The 22502-nt window shown below is 42.9% G+C and overlaps 1 protein-coding gene and 1 pseudogene across 2 annotated transcripts in view; both read right to left on the reverse strand.

Annotated features, from left to right (window-relative positions):
• The window catches only part of PRELID3A (PRELI domain containing 3A), a 100576-nt gene that overhangs the window by 77604 nt on the left and 470 nt on the right, over positions 1 to 22502 (reverse strand). The window lies entirely within an intron of this gene.
• LOC309814768 (S-adenosylmethionine decarboxylase proenzyme-like) lies at positions 8791 to 10175 on the reverse strand (annotated as a pseudogene). Its single transcript has one exon. The product of its transcript is annotated as an S-adenosylmethionine decarboxylase proenzyme-like (transcript).

Consider the following 22502-nt stretch of genomic DNA (forward strand, 5'->3'; position numbering starts at 1 on the left):
AGCCACAACTACTGAGCCTGCGTGGCACAACTACTGAAGCCCTCGTGCCTATGGCCCATGCTGCGCAACAAGAGAAGCCACCGCAATGAGAAGCCCGTGCACTGCAACGAAGAGTAGCCCCCGCTCACCGCAAGTAGAGGAAAGCCCGCGCGCAGCAATGAAGACCCAATGCAGCCAAAAATAAATAAACAAACAAACAAATAAATAAATTGCCATCTCTCAAACCACTGAAAAAAAAGTTAAAAAAAAAAGCATCATCATTTACAATCAGCATTTTCCACAAACATGATTGAGCATGAGGCTGAAGAAATTGGGCCGATGGTGACAGTCAGGAGACACTGCAGTGAGAGTTTGTGGGGAAACCAAGACCCTAACCAGGAAACATCTCTGTAGAGACACTACTTAGTGGTGGAGCTGGGGCCCGAGGGCAGGAGTGCAGTGAGGGTGGCCTTCAGGCTCACTGTGACCTGCACCCGCCTCACCTTCAAAGCCATCTCACACACAGCTGTTGGGTCCCAGTGGCCAAGCCTGGCTCAGGTGTCAGCACCTCTGTGGTTCCATCACTACTTGTACGTACTTGCATCTGAGACTTACCACTACGTGTTATGACCATCAGGAACTAGGTTAGCATTATCCTTGTTACTTCCAGAGTCAGAAACCGAATAGGCACACAATAAATCAATGACTGTTGAACACAGATGAACGTCACACCCGGCTTCAAGTCCTATACTGCTACCTCCATTTTTGGACAAAGACCACCATTTCACTCACTCTGTTCCACCAAATCTGGTCCAGGAGCAGCAGAGCTGCCGGGAGCCTGTTAGAAATGGAGACCCCTGGCCCCACCACACAGCATCTTGGGAGCTGTGCCCCACTTCACATCCAAACCTTTCAAAGCAAGAGTCCGCACCTGCTCTTCCCGCTCCTTTACTGCTATGTATTCCACCGCAGGCTGGAACAGGCTCCCGAAACCTCTCGTTAGTCATCAGTAACCATCGCACTTCCAGTCCAACGGGTGCTGTTCTGTCCCCCTGCCCCGGGCCTCTGTGCTGCACGAGAAGTACTGGGCTTTCTCTCCTGGGACCTCTGTTCCCTCTGCATCCTCTGTACTGGTCCTTCCCAGGACACTCGCCTCTTCCCTCTCTGTTCTTCCCCCTCTACACCTGCTCCCTGAGTGATTCACTGAGTGTCCTGGTTTCCACTAAGTCCCCAGCCTGCCTCCCCATCTCATTCCTACCCATCTGTCCAGTTGCCCACGGGGTGTTCTCTAGGTCCTACTTCAAACGCATCATGGCCACGCATCTCCCACCTTAAACAGACTCCTCTCCTAGGATTCACTGCCCAGGTCCCTGGCAACACCCAGGCGCCCCAAGCTAGACTCGGACCCCTACATCCAAACAATCATCGAGTCCTTTGGGATTTACCTCTTCTAGATTGTTTTAATCCCTTACTTCTTCCGCATTCTTTAAGAGCCAATACGATTTAATAGTTGTAGCTGAAGGCATGGGTTTGAAGAGGAACAAACCTGGGTTCCAGTCCTGGCTCCCATTCTGCAAATTGCTAACCTCTCCAAATGTCAGTATCATCATCCTTGACATGGGAATGCTACTAGTAAAAAAAAACAAAGTCCTTTGGGACTTGTAGGAATTAATGAGGACAGAGTACATGACTGTGGTTAGTATTGCTGTCACCATCCCTGCTGACTCCTGACCTGGCTCCATCCAGCACCACCCTCTCCGGGTTCCTGCACAGCTCCCTAGCTGGCCCCTCAGAGCGGTGTCCCATGACCCTGCCACACACCCTCCAGAGCTCTGTTTGGCCGTGCCCTGGGGTGGTCCTCGGCCCCCTCACCCTCCTGCGGCTGCTCCCGATACCTCCATCGTTACTCTCGGCACATTGTTTTAAACTTACTGCACCAGTTTGTGTTTCTGTCTCTCCCACCAGATTATGCTTATTAAGGAAGCAGGTGTCTAGGCTCAACCTCTCTCTTAGCTTTTGAATTGTTATCTCTGAGGTGAGGCCCAGGAACAGGCATTGTTAATGAGCAGCCAAGGCAATCACAGCGCTCTGGAGTTTGGAAAGGCGTCCTGCACTAGACTGAGCTCTGGGATGGGACCAGGCCTGGTTCATTTCTCTGTGCCCACGCTCAGTCCCGGTACCTGGCAAACAGTGAGCTCCAGATAAGTGCTTGTTCAGTGAGTCAAGGATGACTCCAAGGGCGTCATGAACCTGGGAGCAGTTTGGCCAGGGTGGGTGGGGCTCCATCTGTTGTCACCACTGCAGAGCCACCTGGTCGAGTTTAGGAAACCCTAGTGCCTTTGTGGGTCACCTGTGGGGTAAATTGAGAGGCTTTTCAACCGGTGGTCCTAGTCTTTTTTGTTAATCTATTCACAGTTTATGTATCGAGATTCGGTGTCAAAATTTCACTTTTACAAGAGTCTGCTGCTAAAAAAAATAAGTTTGAAAAGTGCTGTACCAGAATAGCTTTTTAATTTAGAGAGAAAATCAATCTTCCAGCAGGTAAGGAGTTTTGAAGAACTTTTGGAGCCGTTCCTTTCCCACTGTCATGGATATTCTTCATTAGGCTCTGATGTTTAATTGATCCTGAAATACAATGATCATGAAGATCTGACTTACAGGGATTCCTCAACCCTCCATGCAGTTAGAACAAGAGGGCAGGAGGGCAGGATTCCAGCCGGCACCATCAGCATCTAGATCTTCCAAGATCCTATGTAGGAATATTATTGTTATCCAGAGACAGTTCTCTAACCAGAGTCAGAACTATCCTGAACCTCAACACAGCCAAGATATTCTCATGTTTTACTAAAACAGTATATCTCTGTGACCTTTTACTTTCTATGGTATATGCTTCTATGTAATTAATTCCTCTTCCCAACCCTTAAATACAATTCCTGAAGTAAGTCTCTACAATAGGTAGTCTAATTTTTGCTCCTTATTTCTGTTTCTAGGCACTTTAATTCTATCCAATTCCCATTATGCCTCTGGCATTGCAAAGATGGCTTATGACCAAGGGGTCTGGTGTCCAAAACAATCATCAGTTTTCTCTCGAGAAGATACAACTAGGAAAAATCTAGGAACTTTATGATTTTTGTACTACTGTGACCAACAGTTTTAGAAAAATGTTTGATCACTACCAAGTAAAGTGGTAACTAGGAATATTCTAAATGTTCTGCTATTGTCATTCATGAAACTTGCATTGTTAGGGTTTGATGTTGTAATTCATTCTCTTATTCGTTGTCATGTAGGAGGTATTAATATTGTGTCTTTAGATTCCTTTACTTGAGGCACATTACCGGGAACAGCAGCACAAGTCATGACCACAGACGGAAAATATCACATCAATTTCACTTTATAGAAAATAATTAGCATTGTTATAGATGAACAACAGTAATATCATTTAGGAGGAAAAAAAAATCCAGACCAGCCTGTGATACCTGTAAGTTTTCTGAATGCACAATGCGCAGTTGTCCTTAATAGACTAATAGATTAATAGACCTCTCCTGCCACCTGGTGGACAAATTGTGCAGCACAGCTTCGCGTGAGCAGTCTCAGGGTCCTAGCCCCCAAACACATGTAACTTATTTATTTTTTGTAATAATGTTTACCAAGCAATTTCTCTGCTGGGATATCATCCACTGAATATATATTGGCACGTGTGTGTGTGTGTGTGTGTGTGTGTGTATATATATGCATCAATAAAAATGTTCATTGTAGCATCTGAGATACAAATAAATTGGAAGCAGTCTAACTGACCCTTGGTTAGAAACTGTTATACTTTTCCCATAGAATACCAGAAAGCTTATTAAAGAAATGGGTGGAAGTATATGCTATTAACATACAAAAGTATATGTTAATCAGAAAAGCAAAGTGTATAAACTACAATTTCATTCACATGAAAATATACTTTATATGCTTGTAAATACATGTAAACTGTATGGACACATACACAACACACTAAAAAAAACTCTAAGAAAATTACCTTTAAGCAGTGAGAATGAGAGATTGACTTTCACTCCCTATTTTGTATCGTCAACTTTGCTGAATTCATTTATTAGTTCTAGTAACTTTTAATGGATTGTTTATGATTTTCTATAATTAGGATCATGTCATGTGTGTATACAGATAGTTTTACTTCTTCCTTTCCAATATGGATGCCTAATATTTCTTTTTCTTGTCTAATTGATCTGGCTAGAACTTCCAGTACAATGTTAAATAGTAGTGGTGAGGGCTTCCCTGGGGGCACAGTGGTTAAGAATCCGCCTGCCAATGCAGGAGACACGGGTTCAAGCCCTGGTCCGAGAAGATCCTACATGCCATGGAGCAACTAAGCCCATGTACCACAACTACTGAACCTGCGCTCTAGAGCCCACAAGCCACACTACTGAGCCCGCGTGCCACAACTACCGAAGCCCGTGCGCCTAGAGCCCATGCTCCGCAACGAGAAGCCCATGCACCTCAACGAAGAGTAGCCCCTGCTCACTGCAACTAGAGAAAAGCCGCACAAAGACCCAATGCAGCCATAAATAAATAAATAAATAAATTTATAAGGAAAAAAATAGTAGCGGTGAAAGTGGGCATCCTTGTCTTGTTCGTGATCTTAGAGGGAAAGATTTCAGTCTTTCACCATTGAGTAAGAAGTTAGCTGTGGGTTTTTCACAAGTACCCTTTATTATGTTGAGAAGGTTAACTTCCCTAGTATTCCAAGTGTTTTCTCTAATGAAATGGTGTTGAATTTTGTCAAATGCCTTTTCTGTATCAATTGAGATGATCATGTGATTTTTTGTTTTGTTTTGTTTTTATATGCAAATGTTCATAGCAGCTTTATTCATATTTTCCCAAAATTGGAAATAAAATGTTCATTAACAGGAGAATAGCTAAACAAATTGTGGTACATTCATACAATGGAATACTACTCAGCAATAAAAATAAATACATGGTTCAACCTCTCAAAACCTTATACTAATGAAAGCATTAGTGATTCAATTTAGTTTCAGAGGTGGGGGGGGAGGGAAACCCTAGTCTATGCTGAAAAATATGGATAGTAGTTAAACTACCAACCAAAGTAGGGGTAGTGCTTTGTTGCTTAGGTACGGGTATAAGGGAACCTTCCTCTGTCCTGATATGGCTGTGGGCTAAAAATATCCATTTTCAAAATTGTAGTTAAGATTTGTGTATTTCAATTTTATAAATCTTACCTAATAAGAGGTGTGTATAGTGGACAGATGAATGTACCAAAGCAGAACAGAGGACTATCGAAGCCAGGGTGTGAAGGTTCAAGGTACAATTTTTTTTAATATACATCCAATTAAGATGTTTAATTACAAATCTCGACGTATTTTTATGGGCTCCTAGCTCACATACCCAACAGCATATTGGACATCTCTTGACACTGCCAATGGCTTTCTTCCAATCTTAGTCACATAACAGGTATCTCTACGACCCTGCCTCAATTTCATCCTAGGTTTCTGGTTTGAACAACTCAGGAAAATGCTAGATTGAAAGAAGTAGTCTGAAGAGGGTTCAGTTTGGGATAAGAATTGACACTTGTCATCTTGTAAAGGACTAATAAAGTAGCCCCTAAGGAGCAAACATAAGTGGGAAGAAACTAGAAAAGTAAAACAAACGGATGGTGATCAACAGTGGACATGCTTGCAGTGAACTCAGAAAGTCTCTGAAGGTAGGAATGGGTGGATAGAATCCAAAGGACCAATACTTCTTCCATTATGACAAAAAGGGTAGATGAGAATGTCAAGTTTGAAGGTGGGTAGCCAGGAAATGGTGAGTTATCTGGCTAGGACAATAAAAGCCTTTTATCTTTCATAGTGTGATATTACATTTACCATATTTTTCAGATTATGTCCCTGAATCTGATTAACACCAAGTGTCTGCCAAACTCAGTTACCTGTTCATGTAAAAGAATCTGGTGCTGTAGGTATGGCACACATATGTAACAACCTGCTTTTCTACGATCAACCCTTTTTAACTCAGATGATGAGATATGTACCTGCATGGCACAATGATCAAAAGCTTATATCTCTGTTCTAGTTAATAGAAATAACCATGAGTTAGACTCTGCCCCCACCCCACTATCAACAGCCTATTTCATAATAAATATTAGACTATTCCACCTTCAAACTTTTCACTTTTCTAGCTCCAAACTCTAGCATTCTTATTCTTACTACTTACGCCCTCTCTACTCTTTGATATCCTGGTATATAGCCCGGATGATTCCCTTTGAGCTTCAGGTATGAAGCCACTAACAAAAAAATGTTTAAATCTGTTCTCCCAGGAGCTTAGAGATCTTATCTTTATGACAACTCCCATAAATCTTAAAAAATGATCATTAAATATTGATTTACTCAATTAATTATAAAAACTTTAGATGTCTAGTATTTGGTCACGTATACTATTTAAAAAAATACATCAACAGGGCTTCCCTGGTGGCGCAGTGGTTGAGAGTCCACCTGCCAATGCAGGGGACACGGGTTCGTGCCCCGGTCTGGGAAGATCCCACATGCCGCAGAGCGGCTGGGCCCATAAGCCATGGCCGCTGAGCCTGCACATCCGGAGCCTGTGCTCTGCAACGGGAGAGGCCACAGCAGTGAGAGGCCCGCGTACTGAAAAAAAAAAAAAAAAAAAAAAAATCAACAGAAAACTTTCTGAATGTCACTAGACAACGAATTAAGCAAACCTTTATTGAAGCTTAAACTGTGGTACAGAAATACATTTCAACTGATTTAAGTCCAACACCATGAAGAGAGAAATTATGGCACCAAAATTTTCCCTCCTCTATCATACACACTAGGATTAATTTAGATTACTATTCAATCTATAGTTTTCATTTTTCTAGGCTTTGTTCCATACAAATCTGTACAGTTTCTCAACATTAAATGGAAATCTTAAATCTACTGGGCCGGGGCGGGGGTGGGGAGCGGGAATCAGACCTCAAGCCAATAAATGTTCATCAAATCTACTGGGACACTCTTCAAGAACAAAATCCACTTTGAGCACTGGTCCTCATAATAGCACCAAAACATTAGGTACTGTGTGCTAATTACAGAATCGGACTGATCCATTGATTGAAAGCTTCTTCAATGAAGCTCTGAATCAACAACATGTTTAAAAGTCGAAAGTGTTCCAACCACTTGATTTCAAACCAAGTAGAATTTATGTTTAGAAACACTAAAAAAAAAAAGTGTTTCATTTATAAATACGGAAGGAACAAAAACATCACTGCATCAATCCAGAAAGAATCAAAAATTGTTTGAGGACAAGAAGAAATACAAAATTGAGTCAACTTTGCTCTTTTCTCAGCTGCTTAAATAAATGTCCGTATTAGCAAATACAGCTAAAAGATGACAACTCTTTTAAGCCTGTATTTCTAGTCATTTCCCATTGACAATTTTGGAATTTTGTATGTTATGTTTTATGGATAGCACTCTGCTTCACTGTGTAGTATGTCTGAATAACCTGAACAGTCCTCATTCATCACTTGATGCTACTCCATGGTGAAAGAAGTACCAGTAAGAGGAACCGTCAGAACACTATCACATGCATCACAAAGTCACATAACTTTTTAAGTCACAAGATGGCAAAGACATCAACTCTGCTTTGAACCAAAGCTTATGGCATATCATTAATAGAAATTAGTGGAAATGGCTATGAAAGTAAAAGTTGAGGTGAATCACCTGAGCTGACTTGACTTGTTGAATCCAACACAACCTTTATCTTAAATCTCCTTGCTAACAAATTTAGTTATAATTTTTTTATACTACTACTTAGCAAGTTAATAAAGACATGGTACCCATGAGAAGCTAATCTCATTTAATGAGGGCACAGAATGGCATACAGTTTCCATACAGTTCTGCCAATATTCCCTAGTATCAATCTACACCTTCTTTGCTAATCAACACCAGCGTATTCCAAAGAGCTCATGGTAACGAAAAATGCCAAACTCCCTTGACCTTAAAAGAAAATTAAGCCCAGGGTCCATCCCCCCGTTCCCCCTCTGGGGTATAAGGTTAGTGTAAACCCACAGTGTAACAGTGTATTGCTTTATGGAGGGGGTGTGGTTGGGAGGGAGACACCATGGTGAGGAATGAATCAAAGTCACACAAGTATAGGAAGCAGTGAGATAGTAATACACAAAGTGGATAACTGCAGTCATTTTCGTAGAGGACTTGACTTGTGGAAGAAGAACTTTGATTGGTGCTGCAAAAACACCTGTATGAAGTAGAAACTGGTTTCAATAACATTAGTAGAGAATATGTTCTAGAAAGTGGAGGTAACTGGATGCAAAATCCTGGTAGCAATTTAATAGAACAGTCCCAGATGGCTAGGCTGAGGCCAACACCTAATGAGGACAAAAGCCTTGTCTGTGGGGAATTTTGAATGATACCTGGAGAAAAATTACACTGTGCATAAAGCAAACTGAGTTGTTTTCACAAGTGTTGTAAAGTTTCATATAGTAAAAGTTTTTTTCTACATGCACTTCAATTTCACAGCAAGAGTGGCATAGTATACCTAAACACAGAAGAGAGCATTCATGCAAGATATCTAACTCCTTGATATAATAATGCATACAATTCAAAATGATTACACTATCATTACATCTAGGGTTTTCTGCCACTACAAGGTGGTGGTTATGGAAAGCAGGGCCCTTGGTATCAATATCTAAAAAGCAGCCACCACCTTCTTCTGTGTGTGTTCTCTTTTTGAGTTTTTTCTTCATTTTTCTTTTTTTTTTTTTTTTTTCTTTTTGCGGTATGCGGGCCTCTCACTGTTGTGGCCTCTCCCGTTGCGGAGCACAGGCTCCGGATGCGCAGGCCCAGCGGCCATGGCTCACGGGCCCAGCCGCTCCGCGGCATATGGGATCCTCCCAGACCGGGGCACGAACCCGTATCCCCTGCATCGGCAGGCGGACTCTCAACCACTGCGCCACCAGGGAGGCCCTTTTCTTCATTTTTCTTAATCAACTCTGCTGTTGTTGCTGCTTCTTAGCAAAACTGGTAAAAACAAAATTGTAATCATTGAACATAGTGCTCTGGCAATCAAGACGTTTAAAACCTTCAATATTCTGGGGCGAAGAAAGCACTGTGCAACATTTAGAACTCTGATTTACAAACAGGGTGGTCACAAATTTTCCTGGCTTGAAGACTTCCACAACTTTCCTGATCAGGTCATCATAGGAGGTCTGACTTAAGTTTGTTTCAGAGCTAACATAAGAAAATTCTGGTTCTGAGTGATGTGAATAGCCCAATAAGTTCCATCCGATTCCATTCCATTCATTGAATACCCACAAGGATTGAACAGTGTGGCATCAATGACAGAACCTGGTATCAGGTCATGAATTCCTCTCACGAGTAACATCCTTTGCAGTAATACCACCTTTCATGTAGAACTGTTCCATAACTGCTGGGTCAAGCTCACTCATCAGAATTTCCAGGGTTTGATCTGGCTGATTGATTACCCGACTCTCTGGGAAATCCAAAGTACAAAAGTACCAACAATCAGAATTCATGCGTCCCATATAATATGTCGCTCCATTTGGGAAAATTGCATTAAGAAACTCTATTTCTTCCTGGAAATTCCAGTGTGGGTACCCTTGGTGAGAAGGCTTCATGAAATTCTTACAAGAATAAAAGAAGCTTTGAACTGAGTCAAACCCACTGTAATCCCTAGCAAGTTTCAACAGGGGAACCAGTGCTTTCAGCAAGAGGGTGGTACAACATGTCTTCAAAATGAAATGTCTCTTGGAGACGAACATGCTAATCTCACTGAGTACATAAGCTTCCTGCTTGTCAGTTTTTGTCACACTTATGATTGAACATTGCACATCCTTCAAAAGTATGTCCCACTCGGATCTTGGGATGGTGCGAAGATCCCCAGATCCTTGGTTTGCGTCGGGTTGCTGCTTGGAGAACCAAACCTCCAGCAGCTTCTCTGTCCCTTCGAAAAAATGTGCAGCTTCCATCACCGTGAGACTAGCAAACAACCAACAACCACAGAAAATCAACTAAATTAAGCCTCTTCTCCCGCCACTGCCGCCGCCGCTGCGGATTGTTCCAGCTGTGTTACTAAAGTTCAGGTTCCTTTTTTGCTGTAATTTTATATTAACGTTTTTTTAAAGGGGTTAATAAAATTTTCCCGGCTTTATTTTTGTGTGTGTGTGTGAGTGAAAGTTGAACATAAGTCTGCTGGAAATAGAGGCAGATACAGCTCCGTCTCTTGTAGTCCACTGTTTCCCTGTTAGAGAGAGTAGAGTGAGCGCTAGCTAATGTCGCCGGCCATACTGTGGGAGTGATCATGTGATTTTAAAAAAATCATTCTATTAACGTGATGTATTACATTCATTGATTTTATTATGTTGAACCAACCTGACATTCTGAGGTAAATCCCACTTGGTCATGGTGTATAACCCTTCAAATATGATGTTGGCTTTGGTTTGCTAGTATTTTGTTGAGGATTTTTGCATGTATATTCATAAGGGATATTGCATTATCTCCAAATACAGTCACATTGGAAGTTAGGGTTTCAAATATGAATGTTGGGGGCAATCTACAGATTTAATGTGATCCCTATGAAATCACCCATGACATTTTTCACAGAACTAGAACAAATGATCCTAAAATTTATATGGGACCATAAAAGACCCTGAATTGCTAAAGCAATCCTGAAGAAAAAGAACAAAGCAGGAGGCATAACCTTCCCAGACTTCAGAAAATACTACAAAGCTACAGTAATCGAAATAGAGTGGTACTGGCACAAAAACAGATACATGGATCAATGGAACAGAACAGAGAGCCCAGAAATAAACCCACACACCTACAATCAATTAATATTCAAAAAAGGAGGCAAGAATATAAAAAGGGGAAAAAGACAGTCTCTTCAGCAAGTGGTGTTGGGAAAGTTGGACAGCTGCATATAAATCAATGAAGTTAGAACACACCCTCACACCATGGACAAAAATAAACTCAAAATGGCTTAAAGACTTAAACATAAGATATGACACCATGAAACTCCTAGAAAAGATCATAGGCAAAACATTCTCTGACATAAATTGTACCAATATTTTCTTAGGTAAGTCTCCCAAGACAACAGAAATAAAAACAAAAATAAACAAATGGGACCTAATCAACCTTACAAGCTTCTGTACAGCAAAGGAAACCATAAACAAAATGAAAAGACAACCTACAAAATGGGAGAAAATATTTGCAAACGATGCAACCGACAAAGGATTGATTTCTAAAACATACAAACAGCTCATACAATTCAACAACAATAAAAAAACAAACAACTCAATCGATAAAAGGGCAGAAGACCTAAATAGACATTTCTGCAAAGAAGACATACAGACAGCCAATAGGCACATGAAAAGATGCTCAACATCACTAATTATTAGAGAAATGCAAATCAAAACCATAATGAGGTACCACCTCACACCAGTCAGAATGGCCATCATTAAAAAGTCTTGGGCTTCCCTGGTGTCGCAGTGGTTGAGAGTCCACCTGCCGATGCAGGGGACATGGGTTCGTGCCCCGGTCCGGGAAGATCCCACATGCTGCGGAGCCTGTGCTCCACAGCAGGAGAGGCCACAGCAGTGAGAGGCCCATGTACTGCAAAAAAAAAAAAAAAAAAGGCTACAAACAGGGCTTCCCTGGTGCCTCAGTGGTTAAGAATCCACCTGCCAGTGCAGGGGACACAGGTTCAAGCCCTGGTCTGGGAAGATCCCACATGCCACGCAGCAACTAAGCCCATGAGCCACAACTACTGAGCCTGAACTCTAGAGCCCACGAGCCACAACTAGTGAGCCCGTGTGCCACAACTACTGAAGCCTGTGTGCCTAGAGCCCGTGCTCTGCAACAAGAGAAGCCACCACAATGAGAAGCCCGCGCACCGCAACAAAGAGTAGCCCCTGCTCGCCACAATTAGAGAAAGCCTGCGCGCAGCAACAAAGGCACAGCCAAAAAATAAAAATAAATTTATTTAAAAAAAGAAAAAAGGTCTACAAACAATAAATGCTGGAGAGGGTGGGAGGAAAAGGGGACTCTCTTACACTACTGGTGGTAACGTAAATTGGTGCAGCCACTGTGGAAAACAGTAGGGAGGTTCCTCAAAAAAACTAAAAGTAGAGTTGCCATATGATCCAGCAATCCCACTCCAGGGCATATACTCATTCAAAACTATAATTCTAAAAGACACATGCAGGGACTTCTCTGGTGGTCCAGTGGTTAAGAATCAGCACTTCCATTGCAGGGGCACAGGTTCAATCCCTGGTTGGGGAACTAAGATCCTGCATGCCGCATGGCACAGCCAAAAAAAAAAATTAAATTAAAATTAAAGATACATGCGCCCCTATGTTCATAGCAGCGCTATTTACAATAGTCAAGTCATGGAAACATAGAGAAATGCAAATCAAAACCACAATGAGGTATCACGTCACATCGGTCAGAATGGCCATCATCAAAAAATCTACAAACAATAAATGCTGGAGAGGGTGTGGAGAAAAGGGAACCCTCCTGCACTGTTGGTGGGAAAGTAAACTGATACAGTCACTATGGAGAACAGTATGGAGGTTCCTTAAAAAACTAAAAATAGAACTACCATATGACCCAGCAATCCCACCACTGGGCATATACCCTGAAAAAACCATATACTGCAATGTTCATTGCAGCTCTATTTACAATAGCCAGGCCATGGAACCAACCTAAATGTCCATCAACAGATGAATGGATAAAGAAGATATACATATATACAATGGAATATTACCCAGCCATAAAAAGGAATGAAATTGAGTTATTTGTAATGAGGTGGATGGACCTAGAGTCTGTCATACTGAGTGAAGTAAGTCAGAAAGAGAAAACTATCGCATGCTAACACACATATATGGAATCTGAAAAAACAGTAATGATGAACCTAGTGGCAGGGCAGGAATAAAGATACAGACGTAGAGAACAGACTTGAGGTTACAGGGCGGGAGGCGGAAGCTGGGACGAAGTGAGAGAGTAGCACTGACATATATACACAACCAAATGTAAAGTGGATGGCTAGTGGGAAGCTGCTGCATAGCACAGGGAGATCAGCTCGGTGCTTTGTCACCACTTAGAGGGGTGGGATAGGGAGGGCGGGAGGGAGGCTCAAGAGGGAGGGGACATGGGGATATATGTATACATAGAGCTGATTCACTTTGTTGTACAGCAGCAACTAACACAACATTGTAAAGCAGTTATACTCCAATAAAGGTAATTTTTTAATTAAATAAATATTTTTTAAATTTTATTTTAAAAATAAAATAAATAAAAGTAAAAACATAGTATCATATCACACACACACACACAAACCTAAATGTCCATTGACAGATGAATGGATAAAGAAGATGGGATATATATACATATATATATATAAATAATATGATATCACTTATATGTAGAATCTAAAATATGATACACGGACTTCCCTGGTGGTGCAGTAGTCAAGAATCCTCCTGCAGGGTACACGGGTTCGAGCCCTGGTCCCGGAAGATCTCACGTGCTGCAGAGCAACTAAGCCTGTGCGCCACAACTACTGAGCCTGCACTCTTTTCTTTGTCCAGCCTTAACCAGTGCTGCACTTGCTTACACCCATCCTTGGAGGACCCTAGCTGATTCACTGAAGAACTCCAGGGACTAAATTTCTCCTTCGACCTCACTTAGAAGGACCTGAATGTTGCCATTTCCCACTGCTGCACCCCTGAGGAAAAGACCTACATTTGGGCAGAGGCTCAAGCATATGCTAACGGATTACACGCTGCCCTATCCAATCATTATCCTGTGGGCATGATGGCAGTGCCACTGATTGATCCCAATTGGGAGTATCAGCCAGGCTAAACTGGTATCCCTAAAAGAGACCACATGATCCTTTGCCTCACTGAAGGGATGAAACTATACATAATTAAACCTGTCTTTTTTTTTTTTTTTTTTTTGCAGTACGCGGGCCTGTCACTGCTGTGGCCTCTCCCATTGCGGAGCACAGGCTCCGGATGCGCAGGCTCAGTGGCCATGGCTTACGGGCCCAGCCGCTCCGCAGCATGTGGGATCCCCCCAGACCGGGGCACGAACCCGCGTCCCCTGCATCGGCAGGCGGACTCTCAACCACCGCGCCACCAGGGAAGCCCCTAAACCTGTCATTTATGATAAGGTTAAAGAGATCACTCAAGGTCAGGACAAAAATCCAGCCCTATTTCAGGCCAGGCTGGTAGATGCCCTCTAAAAGTATATGACTGTTGACCCAAACACTTTTTTTTTTCTTTTTTTTTTTTGTGGTACGCAGGCCTGTCACTGTTGTGGTCTCTCCCTTTGCAAGCACAGGCTCCGGACGCGCAGGCTCAGCGGCCATGGCTCACAGGCCCAGCTGCTCCGCGGCATGTGGAATCTTCCCAGACCGGGGCACGAACCCGTGTCCCCTGCATTGGCAGGCGGACTCTCAACCACTGCGCCACCAGGGAAGTTTGGGTAGGAAGCCCCTACCCAAACACTTTTGAGGGACACATTGTACTTGCAACCCATTTCATTAGCTTGTCAGCCCCCAACATCTGTCAAAAGCTTGCCATGGGGCCCCCAAACCCCTTGCAACCTTTTTATTGATATGGTCTTCAGTGTCTTTAACAGCAGAGACCAGGGTGAGAAGGACAGGAAGGAACAGTGTGACTTAAGGGACCATTAGCAAGCCAAGCTTCTGGCAGCCATCATGGCAGGACCTAACTCACCTCCTGGTCACACCAAAGGCACTCCCAGAAGACCCCTGCCAGGTAAAGGAGCCTGTTTTAACTGTGGGAGCCCCAAACACTGTTTCAAGGAATGCCCAGAAAACAGGTTCTAGCCTCCACCCAAGACACCATGCCCACTCTGTAAGAAGATGGGCCACTGGAGAAGGGAATGCCCTCAGCTCCCAAGGAGTGGGGAAATTCCCCCTTGCCAGTCATGGCAGTGGTTGATTGATGGGACCTGGGACCTCCCAAGAAGAAAGTCATTATCTCATGGGAGGAACCACAGGTGACCACTGACATGGCAGGTTGTCCAGTTTCTACTAGACACAGGAGACACTTACTCTGTCCTGACTTCTCACGCTAGGCCCCTTGCCCCCCAAAACCTGCTCTATTGTTGGTGGAGAAGGAAGGCCAAAATGAAAACATTTCACCACCCCTCTAACTTGCACCTGGGGAAAGACTCTTATAACTCACAAGTTTCTGGTCATGCCTGAATGCCCCAGCCCATTATTAGGAAGAGATTTCATTCTTCCAAATCTTTCTCTCCCTGAGTAAGTGACTCTTACTGTCCCTGAAAACCAAAACCAAGACCTATTTTTGGCTAGACTATGCATTATACAAGACACGGACAGTCCAGCTCAAAATATTTCCCCAGAAATTAAAGAACTCATACAGCCACAGGTCTGGGACCAGGAAATCTAATGACAGGCAAAGATTGCCACACCTGTGAAATCACCTTAAAGGAGGCTAATAACTTCCCTTCCAAGCATCAATACCCCACAAAACCAGAGGTTTGATGAGGCCTCCAATCCCTGATCTCAAAATTCATCAAATACGGGCTTTTGTTGCCATGCCAATCTCCTTGAAATACTCCAATCCCACATGTCCTCAAACCAAATGGGGAATATACAATGATCCAAGATCTTCGAATCATAAAAGAAGCTGTCGTGAGCCACAACTACTGAGCCTGCGAGCCACAACTACTGAAGCCTGTGTGCCACAATTACTGAAGCCCGCGTGCCACAACTACTGAAGCCCACATGCCTAGAGATTGTGTTCTACAACAAAGAGAAGCCACCGCAATGAGAAGCCCGCTCACCACAATGAAGAGTAGCCCTCACTCGCCACAACTTGAGAAAGCCCGCATGCAGCAATGAAGACCCAATGCAGCCAAAAAGAAAATAAATAAATAAATTTTTTAAAATAATACATTTTAAAAATAAATAAAAAGAAAAAATAAAAATTCCGTACAAACAAAAGTCAAGGACCAGATGGTTTCACAGGTGAATTCTACCAAACATACAAAGAACAACTTATACAGATCCTTCTCAAACTCTTCCAAAAACTGAACAGAAAGGAACACTCCCAAAGACATTCTATGAAGCCACCATCACCCTGATACCAAAACCACACAAAAGATACCAAAAGATACCACCAAATAGGAAAATCACAGGTCAATATCTTTGATGAATATAGATGTAAAAATTCTCAAAAAAAATATTAGCAAACTGAATCCAACAACACATAAAGATCATACACCATGACCAAGCTGGTCACAATGATGGTTCAACACATGCAAATCTATCAATGTGATACACCACATCAACAAAAGAAAAGACAAAAACAACAATCATCTCAATAGATGCAGGAAAAGCATTCAATAAAATTCCACATCCATTCATAATAAAAACCCTTTTGAAAGTAGGTATAGAGAGAACATATCTCAACATAATAAAAGCTATTTATGACAAACCAATGGCCAATATAATACTCAACAGTGAAAAGCTGAAAGCCTTCCCACTAAAATCTGGAACAAGACAAGGATGCCCACTCTTACCTCTTCTATTCAACACAGTACTGGAAGTTTTAGCCACAGCAATCAGAAAAGAAAAAGAAATAAAAGTTATTCAAATGGTAGGGAAGAGGTAAAATTGTCATTATATGCAGATAACATGATAATATACAGAGAAAACCCTAAAGAGTCCACACAAAAACTACTAGAACTGATAAACAAATAGAACAAGGTAGCAGGATACAAGATTAACATACAGAAACCGATTGCATTTCTTTACACCAACAATGAAATATCAGAAAGGGAATATAATAAAATGGTACCTCTTAAAATTGCACCCCCCAAAATAAAATATTTAGGAATAAACCTGACCAAGGAGTTGAAAGACATATGCTGAGAACTAAAAAAAACATTAACAAAGGAAACTGAAGGTGATTCAAAGAAATGGAAAGAATCCCATGCTCTTGGATTGGAAGAATTAATATTGTAAAAATGGCCACACTACCCAAAGCAATCTACAGATTTAATGTGATCCCTATCAAATAACCCCTGACATTTTTCACAGAACTAGAACAAATAATCCTAAAATTTACATGGAATCATAGAAGACCCAGAATTGCTAAAGCAATCCTGAGAAAAAAGAATAAAGCAGGAGGCATAACCCTCCCAGACTTCAGACAATACTACAAAGCTACAGAAATCAAAGCAGCATGGTACTGGCACAAAAACAAACGTATGGATCAATGCAACAGAATAGAGAGCCCAGAAATAAACCCACACACCTATGGTCAATTAATCTTCGACAAAGGAGGCAAGAATATCCAATGGGAAAGAGAGAGTCTCTTCAGCAAGTGGTGTTGGGAAAGTTGGACAGTCACATGCAAATGAATGAAGTTAGAATAAACCAGGTACAAAAATAAACTCAAAATGGATTAAAGACTTAAATATAAGACATGACAACATAAAACTCCTAGAAGAGAACATAGGCAAAACATTCTGACATAAATCATACAGATGTTTTCTTAGGTCTCCCAAAGCAATAGAAATAAAAGCAAAAATAAACAAATGGGACCGAATCAAATTTAAAAGCTTTTGCACAGCAAAGGAAAGCATAAACAAAATGAAAAGATAACCTACAGACTGGCAGAAAATGTTTGCAAATGATGTGACTAACCAGGGCTTAATTTCCAAAATATACAAACAGCTCATACAATTCAGTAACACAGAAACAAACAACCCAATCAAAAAACGGGCAGAAGACCTAAATAGACATTTCTCCAAAGAAGACATACAGAAGGCCAATAGGCACATGAAAAGATGCTCATCATTACTAATTATTAGAGAAATGCAAACCAAAACTACAGTGAGGTACCACCTCACACCAGTCAGAATGGCCATCATCAAAAAGTGTACAAATAATAAATGCTGGAGAGGGTGTGGGGAAAAGGGAACCCTCTTACGCTGTTGGTGGGAATGTAAATTGGTGCAGTCACTATGGAAAACAGTAGGGAGGTTCCTCAAAAAACTAAAAATAGAGTAGCCATATGATCCAGCAATCCCACTCCTGGGCATATATCTGGACAAAACTGTAATTCAAAAAGATACATGCACCCCTATGTTTATAGCAGCGCTTATTCACAACAGACAAGATATGGGAACAACCTAAATGTCCATCAACAGATGAATGGATAATGAAGTCGATGTGATATACACACACACACACACACACACGTATACACACACACAACGCAATACTACTCAGCCACAAAAAAAGAATGAAATAATACCATTTGCAGCAACATGGATGGACCTAGATATTATTCTACCAAGCGAAGTAAGTCAGAAAGAAAAAGACAAATACCGTATGATATCACTTATATGTGGAATCTAAAATATGACAAGAATGAACATATCTATGAAACAGAAACATACGCACAGATATAGAGAAGAGACCTGCGGCTGCGAAGGGGGAGGGGAGTGGGGGAGGGAAGTGTTGGGAGTCTGGGATTAGCAGACGCAAACTATTATATATACGATGGATAAACAACAAGGTCCTACTGTATAGCACAGGGAATTATATTCAATATCCTATGATAAACCATAATGGAAAAGAATATGAAAAAGAATGTATATATGTGTATAACTGAGTCACTTTGCTGTACAGCAGAAATACAACATTGTAAATCAACTATACTTCAATAAAATTCAAAAAGCGAAAACCAAAAAACACCTTCAGCTCAGGCCACCTTACTCCCTCATAATCAACCCCCAGCCCACTTTGTTGTCACCCCTGTACACAATCAAGGAAATAGAGTGGGTCTGAACTAGGGGATACCAAGAGGGCCCCAATGGCTGTGGATTAAGGAACAAACAATAATGCTGTCCAGAGCATTACAATGGAATATTTAAAAATCATTCTATGACTTCTCTCATCTGGGGTGGGATGCTTTGACTAGCCTGGTGGAAAAAGTCTTCTCTGGCATGGGCCTTTCTCAGACTAGCCTAGAGGTCACAGAGGTCTGTAATATAAGTTACAATAATAACCCAGGGGGAAAACTAAGGCCTCCACCTCTCCTTCAGCCCATCCAAAGAAGAGGAGAATTGGCAAATAGACTTTACCCAGATGCCATCCTCCCAGGGATATAAATACCTTCTGGTCTTTATTGACACTTTTACCAGATGGGTGGAAGCCTTCAACTAAGACCGAGAGAGCTCAGGAGGTAATAAAGGCATTACTAAAGGAAATAATTCTTCTGTTTGGACTTCCACGGTCTTTACACAGTGATAACGGTCCCTCTTTTGTGGCTAGGGTTACCCAACAAACCTCTACTGCCCTAGGCATTTGCTACCACCTCCATGCTGCCTGGAGGCCTCAGCCATCAAGGAAGGTGGAAAGGGCCAATCAAACTTTAAAAAGAATCCTGGCTAAACTTTGTCAAGAGACATTAGAACCTTGGACAAAGTTTTTACCTATAGCCCTCTTAAGAATCAGGGGGGCGCCTAAAACAGGGCTAGGGATCAGCCCGTCTGAAATGACTTATGGTAGGCCCTTTTTATCCTCTCACATTTTGGTGGATACTGAAACCAGTGAGCTTATTAAGTACCTAATTAATCTGGGACTGGTCCAAAAGGCAATTTCAGAATATGGAAATCAGGCCCCCAGCCAGGAAACTGACCCCATTCATATTCAGCTGGGAGATTTTGTCCCCCTAAAAACATGGAGAGAAGTGGTCCCCCTCTGATCAATTACTGCCCAAGTGGAGGGGCCCTTACTAGGTCCTTCTCAGCACCCCTATTGCAGTTAAATTACAAGGGATCAACAGTTGGGTTCACCTGTCCCAAATCAAGCCAGTTCCTCTTAAGTCCAAACAGGACCCTGGCTATGAACAGGAAGACACCTCCAACTGGACCTGTGAGCCCACCAAAGCCCTTAGGCTCCTATTTAAAAGCCAAAAAGTTGAATATATACTCAAAGGACAGACATCGTTGGCAGATAAGTAAAATGATTTGGTGGGCTGGACTCGTACTCACCATTTTTGCTATTATTCTCTTACTTACATTTTACCAGTTCACTTAACCACCCCTGCCAGGGAAGAACTCCTCTGTCCATGCTGGGTTTAAAGAAGACTGTTCACTTTTAGCTCGCCACTGCCACCATGAAGCCATTATTCACCCTAAAATTTCTCTCCCTCCTGTGGATATCTGCACAAGGGGGATGGAGCGGCAACTCCATAGTACAAATTTCCTCCACCATAGGAAAAAAGAAAATCTTACTAACTGCTGGGCCTGCCACACTAACCCCCATGAGGCCCCAGGGTGGCCCATCTTCTACCCAGCCTCAGCCAACACCTCCCTCTATACTCTTAACCAGTCCAATTGGTCTTGGGACCCACCCACAGAAGAGCTTCTCTCCATGGTCAATTGGACATGCTTTAACCTGTCCTCAGTCATTTGCATTAACTTGACTGAAAGAACCCAGCCTTTCCCTAAAACCCACGGGGATCATATCTTCAAACTTTCAAGACTGCATGATCTGACAGCCATCTTTAGGGGTAGGACACAACCCATATGTTGAAGGTCTATTCAAAGATACAAATGCTAAAGGGGGACACCTGAAGTGACCTCAACAGAGCTAGATGAGACACAGAATTCCACCCATTGGATATGTCTGGCATCCCTGGGATCCCGGGAGTCCACGACCTACTCCCATTTTGGAAACTGGAAAGGGGACACTCTACCTCCTCCATTCACAAAATATAACGTGGCTGCCTCACATGAAGAGGAACCTCTTCATCCATATAAGACCCACTTGCCTGAGGTGGGGATCCGAGGAGGGCCACTTAGCCCCAGCTGCACCTGCTCAACAAATCCCAACCTCACCTGGCAGAGCCAGCTTCTTCAGGAAAACAGATCCCAGACATGGCTATGTGCTCCAAGGGGACACCTCATAATTTGTGGCCACCCAAAAGGAAGGCTGCAGGGTCCTATCTACGTGAGGCCCCTCTGAGCCATGGGCTACCAATGCATACATAAAAGATTAACCATGGGATCCTACACACTCACCTTTTTAGCCCCTGGGGTAATATCCATATATAATATCTCCATTCCCCATCCCTGGCTCCAATGTGCGATTGGCCTCCTCCTGGCAGAAACTGGAACTGCTATTGGCTTGGTGGTCCCACAGGGAGGCTTTGCATACCACAAGGCAACGCTTTGTAACCTGTCAGTTACTCTACCTACTCTGGCCAGGAGCACAGGGAATGCACTCTCCAGACTCTCAACTTCCCTTAACTCCCTAGCAAATGTGGTGATGGTAAAAGACTGGCCTTGGGTTATCTCCTAGCTTAGAAGGGAGGGGTATGCACAATAATCAACAAAACGTGTTGCACCTACATCAACGCCACTGGCCAGATGGAAGAAGATATCCAAAAGGTATATAAACAGGCTCAATGGCTATACATTTTTGGAAAGGGTAACCCCAGCGCCAACTCCATTGGGACTGTAGTCAGAGGGGTATTACATACCCCTGGTTCCTACCCCTACTTGGACCTCTGATCGCAATAGTATTTTTACTGATTTTTGGCCCCTGCCTTTTTAACCTGCGTGTTAAGTTTGTTTCCTCCAGATTACAACAGTTTCACCTGCAGATGATGGTACGCCAGGGATTTCAACCCAGCCCACATGAAGATGAGGACTATCAACATCACCTGGAAAGGGTTGCAGCCTCCCATTCCACAGTCTCCATCGCTGCTTCTGCCAATGACCCCGATACCCCTATCTCTGACAGACGGCAAGGTGCTCTGGACCCCACAGGTAGGGACAATGCCCCTGCTCGGCTTGAAGCAGCTTCAGAAGACGGACCATCGACCCTTTGACCCTTAAAAGATTTTAAGGGTCCAAACTCCTTGAGGGGGCCAGTGTTAGAGCAGGCAGTTGGCCAGATAAGAGCAAAGAAGGGAGGCATGGGAGTCTGACAGGAAACCATACATCTTGTGACCACAGGGGTCCTAGAGGCAAACAAGAAAGGCAGGAACCTCCAGCGTCGTCGGAAAGTAACCTTCTGCTCATTATGCCCTCATTACAACAGAATTAACACTGTGACGGGGGCAGTACCCATCCTGCACCTGAGGCAACGACAGACCTGAAAAGACCAAAGAGGGCCAAAACTCCCCCGTCCTTGGGGAGGCGGAGAAGGGAAATAAGATCGAGAGAAGTCTCCCCTGACTCTCGCCCTGTAATGAATATTCTTCCCAGCTGTTTCCGCGCCCCATATAACCAACTCGCGGTAGGAAACTCAGGGCAGCTGCTCACCCGAGCAGCCCGCTCTCCCTCCCGACAGCGTGCGGTCGCTCAGTAAACCCTCGCTTCGCCTCCGTGGCCTCCGTGTGGGGCTCTGAATTCTGTGAGGAAACAAGAACCTACCCTCCGGTGACACGGCCAGGCGGG

This window comes from Mesoplodon mirus (assembly GCF_964341445.2).
Source record: "Mesoplodon mirus genome assembly, chromosome: 13".
Taxonomy (NCBI): Eukaryota; Metazoa; Chordata; class Mammalia; order Artiodactyla; family Ziphiidae; genus Mesoplodon; species Mesoplodon mirus.